The sequence below is a fragment of the Rhinoderma darwinii genome (genome assembly GCF_050947455.1).
Source record: "Rhinoderma darwinii isolate aRhiDar2 chromosome 5 unlocalized genomic scaffold, aRhiDar2.hap1 SUPER_5_unloc_46, whole genome shotgun sequence".
Classification (NCBI taxonomy): Eukaryota; Metazoa; Chordata; class Amphibia; order Anura; family Rhinodermatidae; genus Rhinoderma; species Rhinoderma darwinii.
The window spans coordinates 491,089-503,487 of record NW_027461805.1 but is presented as its reverse complement, the minus strand read 5'-3'; the positions used below and the strand labels follow the sequence as shown (position 1 = coordinate 503,487).

The 12,399-nt window shown below is 47.8% G+C and overlaps 8 non-coding genes across 8 annotated transcripts; all 8 read left to right on the top strand.

Annotated features, from left to right (window-relative positions):
* The first annotated feature begins 961 nt into the window (after nt 1-961).
* On the top strand, nt 962-1,152 carry LOC142694767 (U2 spliceosomal RNA). Its single transcript, XR_012862947.1, has one exon. It is a non-coding gene; the product is annotated as a U2 spliceosomal RNA (small nuclear RNA).
* A 1,272-nt stretch (nt 1,153-2,424) lies between these two features.
* LOC142694766 (U2 spliceosomal RNA) lies at nt 2,425-2,615 on the top strand. Its single transcript, XR_012862946.1, has one exon. It is a non-coding gene; the product is annotated as a U2 spliceosomal RNA (small nuclear RNA).
* A 1,284-nt stretch (nt 2,616-3,899) lies between these two features.
* On the top strand, nt 3,900-4,090 carry LOC142694765 (U2 spliceosomal RNA). The gene has a single exon (XR_012862945.1). It is a non-coding gene; the product is annotated as a U2 spliceosomal RNA (small nuclear RNA).
* Nucleotides 4,091-5,386: 1,296 nt separating this feature from the next.
* LOC142694764 (U2 spliceosomal RNA) lies at nt 5,387-5,577 on the top strand. Its single transcript, XR_012862944.1, has one exon. It is a non-coding gene; the product is annotated as a U2 spliceosomal RNA (small nuclear RNA).
* Nucleotides 5,578-6,869: 1,292 nt separating this feature from the next.
* On the top strand, nt 6,870-7,060 carry LOC142694763 (U2 spliceosomal RNA). Its single transcript, XR_012862943.1, has one exon. It is a non-coding gene; the product is annotated as a U2 spliceosomal RNA (small nuclear RNA).
* Nucleotides 7,061-8,349: 1,289 nt separating this feature from the next.
* LOC142694762 (U2 spliceosomal RNA) lies at nt 8,350-8,540 on the top strand. Its single transcript, XR_012862942.1, has one exon. It is a non-coding gene; the product is annotated as a U2 spliceosomal RNA (small nuclear RNA).
* A 1,300-nt stretch (nt 8,541-9,840) lies between these two features.
* Nucleotides 9,841-10,031, top strand: LOC142694759 (U2 spliceosomal RNA). Its single transcript, XR_012862940.1, has one exon. It is a non-coding gene; the product is annotated as a U2 spliceosomal RNA (small nuclear RNA).
* Nucleotides 10,032-11,319: 1,288 nt separating this feature from the next.
* LOC142694758 (U2 spliceosomal RNA) lies at nt 11,320-11,510 on the top strand. Its single transcript, XR_012862939.1, has one exon. It is a non-coding gene; the product is annotated as a U2 spliceosomal RNA (small nuclear RNA).
* The last annotated feature ends 889 nt before the right edge of the window (nt 11,511-12,399 follow it).

Sequence of the window (12,399 nt, the reverse complement as noted above, 5' to 3'; positions counted from 1 at the left end):
GATTGATTGATTGATTGATTGATGCAGCACAACAGTCAAATAGTGGAGTGGAGTAGGGGAACAGCAAACAGCCAATAAAGCAGCCCGCCCGCTCGCCTGCCCGCCACAATGGACCTACCTGTGTACACTAGATGGATGTGATGGAATGTACTGTCGTCCCTACATTTCAAGAAGAAGTAAGAATTGCAGTTGCAACAAAGCCTTGCTTGCCTACAAAGAGAGCAGCAATTTGGATTTGTTACTATGTTACCTAGAAGAATAACAAACTGTGCAAGGATGGAGGTTGTAGGAGCAAGGAGAAGTTGTCTGTAAAGTTGGTGGATGCCTATTTTCCATTTTGCAGTCCCTTGTCTCCCTCTTGTGGCCTCCTGGAGGCAACTAGCTGTGCAAAAAAAAGACAGCCTGGCGGCCGGCTGTTGCAGTGTTGCCCTCTCAGGCAACACTGAGTGACTGACTGAGCCTCACCGTCTTATATAAAGTTCAGACGGAACTTTGCACGTGTCATAGTGGAGCCCTCAGGATTCCAGAGCCAGCTTTCTGACATCATAATGGGGCCTCAGAGATAAAAGCCTGGGCCCAGGCAGTGTTGGTCAGTGCTGCTCAGCAGGCAGCACTGGACTGGACTGGATTACAGCTGATACAAGGTGTGAAGGAACAAGGGGTGGCTGTGGGCATGCACTTGCTGCCGCTGCCAGTGTTTATCTGCATGGCAGCAGGGCATTTGGGCGTTGCCAGGAAGGCGTTTTTATGTAGATTCCTCCTCTTTCAGCACTGCATTGTGGTGCAAGCAAAAGAAGCAAATCCTGTCTGGCTTCCTCTCCGGCCTTTATTCACCTCCCGTGTAGCTGTGAGTGTGTGAGCCTGCAGGGCCCCATGGAATTGCCTAGAAGTAGGCTGAATCGCTGCAAGGGCTGAACAGCAGTATCGGGCAGGCTCGGGCAACGCGCGGCCCGTTCGGGTTATCGCTTCTCGGCCTTTTGGCTAAGATCAAGTGTAGTATCTGTTCTTATCAGTTTAATATCTGATACGTCCCCTATCTGGGGACCATATATTAAATGGATTTTTAGAACAGGGAGATGGAAATAGAGCTTGCTCTGTCCACTCCACGCATTGACCTGGTATTGCAGTATTTCCAGGACCGGTGCACCCTTTCCTTATGTGTTGACTAAAAGCAGATTCCAAAAGTGTTTTTTGTCTTTGCTATTGTTTCTGTCTTTCTGAAGGGATCTCCCCTTTTAATCCCATTATTTCAACACCTGTTGGACAATGCATGAGTGATAATGAGCTCATTGATTAAATGCAATTAATGAATAGATTGCCACCTCTTGTTGTGTGTCGTCTGTGTTTCTGTGTTTCCGGCATTTCACATTGGAACACCTCATTCACCTTCCTTGTCTTCTCTCCGCCCTCCCTTTTAGGTAAGTTAAAGAGCTGCACCTGAGCCAGCCACTGATTGATTGATTGATTGATTGATTGATTGATTGATGCAGCACAACAGTCAAATAGTGGAGTGGAGTAGGGGAACAGCAAACAGCCAATAAAGCAGCCCGCCCGCTCGCCTGCCCGCCACAATGGACCTACCTGTGTACACTAGATGGATGTGATGGAATGTACTGTCGTCCCTACATTTCAAGAAGAAGTAAGAATTGCAGTTGCAACAAAGCCTTGCTTGCCTACAAAGAGAGCAGCAATTTGGATTTGTTACTATGTTACCTAGAAGAATAACAAACTGTGCAAGGATGGAGGTTGTAGGAGCAAGGAGAAGTTGTCTGTAAAGTTGGTGGATGCCTATTTTCCATTTTGCAGTCCCTTGTCTCCCTCTTGTGGCCTCCTGGAGGCAACTAGCTGTGCAAAAAAAAGACAGCCTGGCGGCCGGCTGTTGCAGTGTTGCCCTCTCAGGCAACACTGAGTGACTGACTGAGCCTCACCGTCTTATATAAAGTTCAGACGGAACTTTGCACGTGTCATAGTGGAGCCCTCAGGATTCCAGAGCCAGCTTTCTGACATCATAATGGGGCCTCAGAGATAAAAGCCTGGGCCCAGGCAGTGTTGGTCAGTGCTGCTCAGCAGGCAGCACTGGACTGGACTGGATTACAGCTGATACAAGGTGTGAAGGAACAAGGGGTGGCTGTGGGCATGCACTTGCTGCCGCTGCCAGTGTTTATCTGCATGGCAGCAGGGCATTTGGGCGTTGCCAGGAAGGCGTTTTTATGTAGATTCCTCCTCTTTCAGCACTGCATTGTGGTGCAAGCAAAAGAAGCAAATCCTGTCTGGCTTCCTCTCCGGCCTTTATTCACCTCCCGTGTAGCTGTGAGTGTGTGAGCCTGCAGGGCCCCATGGAATTGCCTAGAAGTAGGCTGAATCGCTGCAAGGGCTGAACAGCAGTATCGGGCAGGCTCGGGCAACGCGCGGCCCGTTCGGGTTATCGCTTCTCGGCCTTTTGGCTAAGATCAAGTGTAGTATCTGTTCTTATCAGTTTAATATCTGATACGTCCCCTATCTGGGGACCATATATTAAATGGATTTTTAGAACAGGGAGATGGAAATAGAGCTTGCTCTGTCCACTCCACGCATTGACCTGGTATTGCAGTATTTCCAGGACCGGTGCACCCTTTCCTTATGTGTTGACTAAAAGCAGATTCCAAAAGTGTTTTTTGTCTTTGCTATTGTTTCTGTCTTTCTGAAGGGATCTCCCCTTTTAATCCCATTATTTCAACACCTGTTGGACAATGCATGAGTGATAATGAGCTCATTGATTAAATGCAATTAATGAATAGATTGCCACCTCTTGTTGTGTGTCGTCTGTGTTTCTGTGTTTCCGGCATTTCACATTGGAACACCTCATTCACCTTCCTTGTCTTCTCTCCGCCCTCCCTTTTAGGTAAGTTAAAGAGCTGCACCTGAGCCAGCCACTGATTGATTGATTGATTGATTGATTGATTGATTGATTGATTGATTGATGCAGCACAACAGTCAAATAGTGGAGTGGAGTAGGGGAACAGCAAACAGCCAATAAAGCAGCCCGCCCGCTCGCCTGCCCGCCACAATGGACCTACCTGTGTACACTAGATGGATGTGATGGAATGTACTGTCGTCCCTACATTTCAAGAAGAAGTAAGAATTGCAGTTGCAACAAAGCCTTGCTTGCCTACAAAGAGAGCAGCAATTTGGATTTGTTACTATGTTACCTAGAAGAATAACAAACTGTGCAAGGATGGAGGTTGTAGGAGCAAGGAGAAGTTGTCTGTAAAGTTGGTGGATGCCTATTTTCCATTTTGCAGTCCCTTGTCTCCCTCTTGTGGCCTCCTGGAGGCAACTAGCTGTGCAAAAAAAAGACAGCCTGGCGGCCGGCTGTTGCAGTGTTGCCCTCTCAGGCAACACTGAGTGACTGACTGAGCCTCACCGTCTTATATAAAGTTCAGACGGAACTTTGCACGTGTCATAGTGGAGCCCTCAGGATTCCAGAGCCAGCTTTCTGACATCATAATGGGGCCTCAGAGATAAAAGCCTGGGCCCAGGCAGTGTTGGTCAGTGCTGCTCAGCAGGCAGCACTGGACTGGACTGGATTACAGCTGATACAAGGTGTGAAGGAACAAGGGGTGGCTGTGGGCATGCACTTGCTGCCGCTGCCAGTGTTTATCTGCATGGCAGCAGGGCATTTGGGCGTTGCCAGGAAGGCGTTTTTATGTAGATTCCTCCTCTTTCAGCACTGCATTGTGGTGCAAGCAAAAGAAGCAAATCCTGTCTGGCTTCCTCTCCGGCCTTTATTCACCTCCCGTGTAGCTGTGAGTGTGTGAGCCTGCAGGGCCCCATGGAATTGCCTAGAAGTAGGCTGAATCGCTGCAAGGGCTGAACAGCAGTATCGGGCAGGCTCGGGCAACGCGCGGCCCGTTCGGGTTATCGCTTCTCGGCCTTTTGGCTAAGATCAAGTGTAGTATCTGTTCTTATCAGTTTAATATCTGATACGTCCCCTATCTGGGGACCATATATTAAATGGATTTTTAGAACAGGGAGATGGAAATAGAGCTTGCTCTGTCCACTCCACGCATTGACCTGGTATTGCAGTATTTCCAGGACCGGTGCACCCTTTCCTTATGTGTTGACTAAAAGCAGATTCCAAAAGTGTTTTTTGTCTTTGCTATTGTTTCTGTCTTTCTGAAGGGATCTCCCCTTTTAATCCCATTATTTCAACACCTGTTGGACAATGCATGAGTGATAATGAGCTCATTGATTAAATGCAATTAATGAATAGATTGCCACCTCTTGTTGTGTGTCGTCTGTGTTTCTGTGTTTCCGGCATTTCACATTGGAACACCTCATTCACCTTCCTTGTCTTCTCTCCGCCCTCCCTTTTAGGTAAGTTAAAGAGCTGCACCTGAGCCAGCCACTGATTGATTGATTGATTGATTGATTGATTGATTGATTGATTGATTGATTGATTGATTGATGCAGCACAACAGTCAAATAGTGGAGTGGAGTAGGGGAACAGCAAACAGCCAATAAAGCAGCCCGCCCGCTCGCCTGCCCGCCACAATGGACCTACCTGTGTACACTAGATGGATGTGATGGAATGTACTGTCGTCCCTACATTTCAAGAAGAAGTAAGAATTGCAGTTGCAACAAAGCCTTGCTTGCCTACAAAGAGAGCAGCAATTTGGATTTGTTACTATGTTACCTAGAAGAATAACAAACTGTGCAAGGATGGAGGTTGTAGGAGCAAGGAGAAGTTGTCTGTAAAGTTGGTGGATGCCTATTTTCCATTTTGCAGTCCCTTGTCTCCCTCTTGTGGCCTCCTGGAGGCAACTAGCTGTGCAAAAAAAAGACAGCCTGGCGGCCGGCTGTTGCAGTGTTGCCCTCTCAGGCAACACTGAGTGACTGACTGAGCCTCACCGTCTTATATAAAGTTCAGACGGAACTTTGCACGTGTCATAGTGGAGCCCTCAGGATTCCAGAGCCAGCTTTCTGACATCATAATGGGGCCTCAGAGATAAAAGCCTGGGCCCAGGCAGTGTTGGTCAGTGCTGCTCAGCAGGCAGCACTGGACTGGACTGGATTACAGCTGATACAAGGTGTGAAGGAACAAGGGGTGGCTGTGGGCATGCACTTGCTGCCGCTGCCAGTGTTTATCTGCATGGCAGCAGGGCATTTGGGCGTTGCCAGGAAGGCGTTTTTATGTAGATTCCTCCTCTTTCAGCACTGCATTGTGGTGCAAGCAAAAGAAGCAAATCCTGTCTGGCTTCCTCTCCGGCCTTTATTCACCTCCCGTGTAGCTGTGAGTGTGTGAGCCTGCAGGGCCCCATGGAATTGCCTAGAAGTAGGCTGAATCGCTGCAAGGGCTGAACAGCAGTATCGGGCAGGCTCGGGCAACGCGCGGCCCGTTCGGGTTATCGCTTCTCGGCCTTTTGGCTAAGATCAAGTGTAGTATCTGTTCTTATCAGTTTAATATCTGATACGTCCCCTATCTGGGGACCATATATTAAATGGATTTTTAGAACAGGGAGATGGAAATAGAGCTTGCTCTGTCCACTCCACGCATTGACCTGGTATTGCAGTATTTCCAGGACCGGTGCACCCTTTCCTTATGTGTTGACTAAAAGCAGATTCCAAAAGTGTTTTTTGTCTTTGCTATTGTTTCTGTCTTTCTGAAGGGATCTCCCCTTTTAATCCCATTATTTCAACACCTGTTGGACAATGCATGAGTGATAATGAGCTCATTGATTAAATGCAATTAATGAATAGATTGCCACCTCTTGTTGTGTGTCGTCTGTGTTTCTGTGTTTCCGGCATTTCACATTGGAACACCTCATTCACCTTCCTTGTCTTCTCTCCGCCCTCCCTTTTAGGTAAGTTAAAGAGCTGCACCTGAGCCAGCCACTGATTGATTGATTGATTGATTGATTGATTGATTGATTGATTGATTGATTGATTGATGCAGCACAACAGTCAAATAGTGGAGTGGAGTAGGGGAACAGCAAACAGCCAATAAAGCAGCCCGCCCGCTCGCCTGCCCGCCACAATGGACCTACCTGTGTACACTAGATGGATGTGATGGAATGTACTGTCGTCCCTACATTTCAAGAAGAAGTAAGAATTGCAGTTGCAACAAAGCCTTGCTTGCCTACAAAGAGAGCAGCAATTTGGATTTGTTACTATGTTACCTAGAAGAATAACAAACTGTGCAAGGATGGAGGTTGTAGGAGCAAGGAGAAGTTGTCTGTAAAGTTGGTGGATGCCTATTTTCCATTTTGCAGTCCCTTGTCTCCCTCTTGTGGCCTCCTGGAGGCAACTAGCTGTGCAAAAAAAAGACAGCCTGGCGGCCGGCTGTTGCAGTGTTGCCCTCTCAGGCAACACTGAGTGACTGACTGAGCCTCACCGTCTTATATAAAGTTCAGACGGAACTTTGCACGTGTCATAGTGGAGCCCTCAGGATTCCAGAGCCAGCTTTCTGACATCATAATGGGGCCTCAGAGATAAAAGCCTGGGCCCAGGCAGTGTTGGTCAGTGCTGCTCAGCAGGCAGCACTGGACTGGACTGGATTACAGCTGATACAAGGTGTGAAGGAACAAGGGGTGGCTGTGGGCATGCACTTGCTGCCGCTGCCAGTGTTTATCTGCATGGCAGCAGGGCATTTGGGCGTTGCCAGGAAGGCGTTTTTATGTAGATTCCTCCTCTTTCAGCACTGCATTGTGGTGCAAGCAAAAGAAGCAAATCCTGTCTGGCTTCCTCTCCGGCCTTTATTCACCTCCCGTGTAGCTGTGAGTGTGTGAGCCTGCAGGGCCCCATGGAATTGCCTAGAAGTAGGCTGAATCGCTGCAAGGGCTGAACAGCAGTATCGGGCAGGCTCGGGCAACGCGCGGCCCGTTCGGGTTATCGCTTCTCGGCCTTTTGGCTAAGATCAAGTGTAGTATCTGTTCTTATCAGTTTAATATCTGATACGTCCCCTATCTGGGGACCATATATTAAATGGATTTTTAGAACAGGGAGATGGAAATAGAGCTTGCTCTGTCCACTCCACGCATTGACCTGGTATTGCAGTATTTCCAGGACCGGTGCACCCTTTCCTTATGTGTTGACTAAAAGCAGATTCCAAAAGTGTTTTTTGTCTTTGCTATTGTTTCTGTCTTTCTGAAGGGATCTCCCCTTTTAATCCCATTATTTCAACACCTGTTGGACAATGCATGAGTGATAATGAGCTCATTGATTAAATGCAATTAATGAATAGATTGCCACCTCTTGTTGTGTGTCGTCTGTGTTTCTGTGTTTCCGGCATTTCACATTGGAACACCTCATTCACCTTCCTTGTCTTCTCTCCGCCCTCCCTTTTAGGTAAGTTAAAGAGCTGCACCTGAGCCAGCCACTTGATTGATTGATTGATTGATTGATTGATTGATTGATTGATTGATTGATTGATGCAGCACAACAGTCAAATAGTGGAGTGGAGTAGGGGAACAGCAAACAGCCAATAAAGCAGCCCGCCCGCTCGCCTGCCCGCCACAATGGACCTACCTGTGTACACTAGATGGATGTGATGGAATGTACTGTCGTCCCTACATTTCAAGAAGAAGTAAGAATTGCAGTTGCAACAAAGCCTTGCTTGCCTACAAAGAGAGCAGCAATTTGGATTTGTTACTATGTTACCTAGAAGAATAACAAACTGTGCAAGGATGGAGGTTGTAGGAGCAAGGAGAAGTTGTCTGTAAAGTTGGTGGATGCCTATTTTCCATTTTGCAGTCCCTTGTCTCCCTCTTGTGGCCTCCTGGAGGCAACTAGCTGTGCAAAAAAAAGACAGCCTGGCGGCCGGCTGTTGCAGTGTTGCCCTCTCAGGCAACACTGAGTGACTGACTGAGCCTCACCGTCTTATATAAAGTTCAGACGGAACTTTGCACGTGTCATAGTGGAGCCCTCAGGATTCCAGAGCCAGCTTTCTGACATCATAATGGGGCCTCAGAGATAAAAGCCTGGGCCCAGGCAGTGTTGGTCAGTGCTGCTCAGCAGGCAGCACTGGACTGGACTGGATTACAGCTGATACAAGGTGTGAAGGAACAAGGGGTGGCTGTGGGCATGCAATTGCTGCCGCTGCCAGTGTTTATCTGCATGGCAGCAGGGCATTTGGGCGTTGCCAGGAAGGCGTTTTTATGTAGATTCCTCCTCTTTCAGCACTGCATTGTGGTGCAAGCAAAAGAAGCAAATCCTGTCTGGCTTCCTCTCCGGCCTTTATTCACCTCCCGTGTAGCTGTGAGTGTGTGAGCCTGCAGGGCCCCATGGAATTGCCTAGAAGTAGGCTGAATCGCTGCAAGGGCTGAACAGCAGTATCGGGCAGGCTCGGGCAACGCGCGGCCCGTTCGGGTTATCGCTTCTCGGCCTTTTGGCTAAGATCAAGTGTAGTATCTGTTCTTATCAGTTTAATATCTGATACGTCCCCTATCTGGGGACCATATATTAAATGGATTTTTAGAACAGGGAGATGGAAATAGAGCTTGCTCTGTCCACTCCACGCATTGACCTGGTATTGCAGTATTTCCAGGACCGGTGCACCCTTTCCTTATGTGTTGACTAAAAGCAGATTCCAAAAGTGTTTTTTGTCTTTGCTATTGTTTCTGTCTTTCTGAAGGGATCTCCCCTTTTAATCCCATTATTTCAACACCTGTTGGACAATGCATGAGTGATAATGAGCTCATTGATTAAATGCAATTAATGAATAGATTGCCACCTCTTGTTGTGTGTCGTCTGTGTTTCTGTGTTTCCGGCATTTCACATTGGAACACCTCATTCACCTTCCTTGTCTTCTCTCCGCCCTCCCTTTTAGGTAAGTTAAAGAGCTGCACCTGAGCCAGCCACTGATTGATTGATTGATTGATTGATTGATTGATTGATTGATTGATTGATTGATTGATTGATTGATGCAGCACAACAGTCAAATAGTGGAGTGGAGTAGGGGAACAGCAAACAGCCAATAAAGCAGCCCGCCCGCTCGCCTGCCCGCCACAATGGACCTACCTGTGTACACTAGATGGATGTGATGGAATGTACTGTCGTCCCTACATTTCAAGAAGAAGTAAGAATTGCAGTTGCAACAAAGCCTTGCTTGCCTACAAAGAGAGCAGCAATTTGGATTTGTTACTATGTTACCTAGAAGAATAACAAACTGTGCAAGGATGGAGGTTGTAGGAGCAAGGAGAAGTTGTCTGTAAAGTTGGTGGATGCCTATTTTCCATTTTGCAGTCCCTTGTCTCCCTCTTGTGGCCTCCTGGAGGCAACTAGCTGTGCAAAAAAAAGACAGCCTGGCGGCCGGCTGTTGCAGTGTTGCCCTCTCAGGCAACACTGAGTGACTGACTGAGCCTCACCGTCTTATATAAAGTTCAGACGGAACTTTGCACGTGTCATAGTGGAGCCCTCAGGATTCCAGAGCCAGCTTTCTGACATCATAATGGGGCCTCAGAGATAAAAGCCTGGGCCCAGGCAGTGTTGGTCAGTGCTGCTCAGCAGGCAGCACTGGACTGGACTGGATTACAGCTGATACAAGGTGTGAAGGAACAAGGGGTGGCTGTGGGCATGCACTTGCTGCCGCTGCCAGTGTTTATCTGCATGGCAGCAGGGCATTTGGGCGTTGCCAGGAAGGCGTTTTTATGTAGATTCCTCCTCTTTCAGCACTGCATTGTGGTGCAAGCAAAAGAAGCAAATCCTGTCTGGCTTCCTCTCCGGCCTTTATTCACCTCCCGTGTAGCTGTGAGTGTGTGAGCCTGCAGGGCCCCATGGAATTGCCTAGAAGTAGGCTGAATCGCTGCAAGGGCTGAACAGCAGTATCGGGCAGGCTCGGGCAACGCGCGGCCCGTTCGGGTTATCGCTTCTCGGCCTTTTGGCTAAGATCAAGTGTAGTATCTGTTCTTATCAGTTTAATATCTGATACGTCCCCTATCTGGGGACCATATATTAAATGGATTTTTAGAACAGGGAGATGGAAATAGAGCTTGCTCTGTCCACTCCACGCATTGACCTGGTATTGCAGTATTTCCAGGACCGGTGCACCCTTTCCTTATGTGTTGACTAAAAGCAGATTCCAAAAGTGTTTTTTGTCTTTGCTATTGTTTCTGTCTTTCTGAAGGGATCTCCCCTTTTAATCCCATTATTTCAACACCTGTTGGACAATGCATGAGTGATAATGAGCTCATTGATTAAATGCAATTAATGAATAGATTGCCACCTCTTGTTGTGTGTCGTCTGTGTTTCTGTGTTTCCGGCATTTCACATTGGAACACCTCATTCACCTTCCTTGTCTTCTCTCCGCCCTCCCTTTTAGGTAAGTTAAAGAGCTGCACCTGAGCCAGCCACTGATTGATTGATTGATTGATTGATTGATTGATTGATTGATTGATTGATTGATGCAGCACAACAGTCAAATAGTGGAGTGGAGTAGGGGAACAGCAAACAGCCAATAAAGCAGCCCGCCCGCTCGCCTGCCCGCCACAATGGACCTACCTGTGTACACTAGATGGATGTGATGGAATGTACTGTCGTCCCTACATTTCAAGAAGAAGTAAGAATTGCAGTTGCAACAAAGCCTTGCTTGCCTACAAAGAGAGCAGCAATTTGGATTTGTTACTATGTTACCTAGAAGAATAACAAACTGTGCAAGGATGGAGGTTGTAGGAGCAAGGAGAAGTTGTCTGTAAAGTTGGTGGATGCCTATTTTCCATTTTGCAGTCCCTTGTCTCCCTCTTGTGGCCTCCTGGAGGCAACTAGCTGTGCAAAAAAAAGACAGCCTGGCGGCCGGCTGTTGCAGTGTTGCCCTCTCAGGCAACACTGAGTGACTGACTGAGCCTCACCGTCTTATATAAAGTTCAGACGGAACTTTGCACGTGTCATAGTGGAGCCCTCAGGATTCCAGAGCCAGCTTTCTGACATCATAATGGGGCCTCAGAGATAAAAGCCTGGGCCCAGGCAGTGTTGGTCAGTGCTGCTCAGCAGGCAGCACTGGACTGGACTGGATTACAGCTGATACAAGGTGTGAAGGAACAAGGGGTGGCTGTGGGCATGCACTTGCTGCCGCTGCCAGTGTTTATCTGCATGGCAGCAGGGCATTTGGGCGTTGCCAGGAAGGCGTTTTTATGTAGATTCCTCCTCTTTCAGCACTGCATTGTGGTGCAAGCAAAAGAAGCAAATCCTGTCTGGCTTCCTCTCCGGCCTTTATTCACCTTCCGTGTAGCTGTGAGTGTGTGAGCCTGCAGGGCCCCATGGAATTGCCTAGAAGTAGGCTGAATCGCTGCAAGGGCTGAACAGCAGTATCGGGCAGGCTCGGGCAACGCGCGGCCCGTTCGGGTTATCGCTTCTCGGCCTTTTGGCTAAGATCAAGTGTAGTATCTGTTCTTATCAGTTTAATATCTGATACGTCCCCTATCTGGGGACCATATATTAAATGGATTTTTAGAACAGGGAGATGGAAATAGAGCTTGCTCTGTCCACTCCACGCATTGACCTGGTATTGCAGTATTTCCAGGACCGGTGCACCCTTTCCTTATGTGTTGACTAAAAGCAGATTCCAAAAGTGTTTTTTGTCTTTGCTATTGTTTCTGTCTTTCTGAAGGGATCTCCCCTTTTAATCCCATTATTTCAACACCTGTTGGACAATGCATGAGTGATAATGAGCTCATTGATTAAATGCAATTAATGAATAGATTGCCACCTCTTGTTGTGTGTCGTCTGTGTTTCTGTGTTTCCGGCATTTCACATTGGAACACCTCATTCACCTTCCTTGTCTTCTCTCCGCCCTCCCTTTTAGGTAAGTTAAAGAGCTGCACCTGAGCCAGCCACTGATTGATTGATTGATTGATTGATTGATTGATTGATTGATTGATTGATGCAGCACAACAGTCAAATAGTGGAGTGGAGTAGGGGAACAGCAAACAGCCAATAAAGCAGCCCGCCCGCTCGCCTGCCCGCCACAATAGACCTACCTGTGTACACTAGATGGATGTGATGGAATGTACTGTCGTCCCTACATTTCAAGAAGAAGTAAGAATTGCAGTTGCAACAAAGCCTTGCTTGCCTACAAAGAGAGCAGCAATTTGGATTTGTTACTATGTTACCTAGAAGAATAACAAACTGTGCAAGGATGGAGGTTGTAGGAGCAAGGAGAAGTTGTCTGTAAAGTTGGTGGATGCCTATTTTCCATTTTGCAGTCCCTTGTCTCCCTCTTGTGGCCTCCTGGAGGCAACTAGCTGTGCAAAAAAAAGACAGCCTGGCGGCCGGCTGTTGCAGTGTTGCCCTCTCAGGCAACACTGAGTGACTGACTGAGCCTCACCGTCTTATATAAAGTTCAGACGGAACTTTGCACGTGTCATAGTGGAGCCCTCAGGATTCCAGAGCCAGCTTTCTGACATCATAATGGGGCCTCAGAGATAA